The following is a 1,649-nucleotide window of genomic DNA, read 5'->3' as shown; positions in this document are numbered from 1 at the left end:
CATGATGTAGATTTACCTGGATTGTGTAATCATATATGCACATAAAGTAATACTGTCTGATTCATTCTATTATCCTTCCCTTTTTATATTTTATTTTGAGAGAGGGTCTATCTAAGTGTCATAGGGCCTCAATCAATTTATGAGACTGGTTTTAAACTTGCAATCCTCCTTCGTCAGCTTCCAGAGTCTTGGAGATCACAGCAAGGAATAAGTTTTTCTACTGCTCAAGATAAATTAGGAAAGACTATACCAAAATAGGTGCTGTGGGAGCTGGTTTTTGAAGGGTAAGCTGAAGTCTTTTGTGAGGCACAAAAACATTCTAGGTGCAGTAACCTGTATAGCCAAAGATTTATGGATGTAGCTTGTTTTGATGAAGGCCTCATGTATTCTCATGTCAGCAGCTATGGTGCTATGAAAAATTAAGAAAATTAAATGCTAATGGCTTTGCTTGAGTTCAAAAATAAAATATTAAATAACATTGACATTATTGATTACACAGTGATATATTGATTTTTTCACCAAACATAAACTAAGCATACTACAGAAGTTTCAGGCCAGATACAAAATCTAGGTCTGGCCACTCACCCCCAAAATCAAACGCAAAGGGTAAATGTAAAAAGCAAGTAAAGAAATATAATCTGTGTATCCACCCCAGGAAGATATATTTTTAGGCATGTCTTCAAGGTGTGGAGTTGACCTGAAGGCTTTTATATAAGAATTAGAGCAGTGGGGAAGAAGTATGCATTGTTAAGCAATCTTGCCCAAACTGTAGTCTCATGGATCACTATCTCAGTTCTAGCACTGTGAGGTAGCTCCTGAGAAGTCTTAATCACTTGAAAGGGGTAAATTTTACTTATTGCTCAGGATGTTTATCTACCAGATATTGGATACTAGAAAGGCAATGTAGATGTCATGATATGATTCCTTTTGTTGAGGGAACATTCTCTTCATAGTGATCTGTGTACAAGACTCTGCCATTCCTGAAAGGAATTGAAAAATGAATGATAAATTCTAGGTACCACTCTGGTGATCTGAAGAAAAGCTGCTTTAAAAGCTGAGGATCAGGGCTGGGGTTACAGCTCAGTTGGTAGAGTGCTTGTCTTGCATGCACAAGGCCCTGGGTTCCATCCTCAGCACCAAACAAACAAAACAAAACAAAACAAAACCCCCAAAGCTGACAATCAAATGTCCCTTCAATCTTGCCTCAATCTCCAAGATGGTATCAGATTAGGTATATTTGGGACTAAACATTCTTATTTTGCTAGTTTTTAGATAAACACTCCTTAAATGATTAACATGTCTTGTGCAAAGCTGCGTAGTCACAAATATTAGGTTAGTAAAGGATACCTAATGAAGGCAGAATACCAAGATTTATTCTTCTTTTAGTTACCCATTGGACAGCTGTTGGCCTCAAAGTTAGTGAAATTACCAAAGGAAGTTTGTTTAAGTCAATAGTTTAAAAGATCAAAGAGGAGAGTGCATGATTCTTTGTCAACTGCAAAGAGAACACCTGACCTCTCCAATTCCAGGAGATGCATAGGTGGCCTTTCCACTGGCTGTATGCCTGGCCCCACCTCCTTTCCTAGCACATAAATTGGCCTCACTGAATTACAGCTTGACACATTTTGGCAAAAAAAGCCCAAATAGCA

Source organism: Ictidomys tridecemlineatus, chromosome 16, assembly GCF_052094955.1.
Source record: "Ictidomys tridecemlineatus isolate mIctTri1 chromosome 16, mIctTri1.hap1, whole genome shotgun sequence".
In the NCBI taxonomy this organism is placed as follows: domain Eukaryota; kingdom Metazoa; phylum Chordata; class Mammalia; order Rodentia; family Sciuridae; genus Ictidomys; species Ictidomys tridecemlineatus.
Note: the sequence above shows the minus strand (reverse complement) of the source record.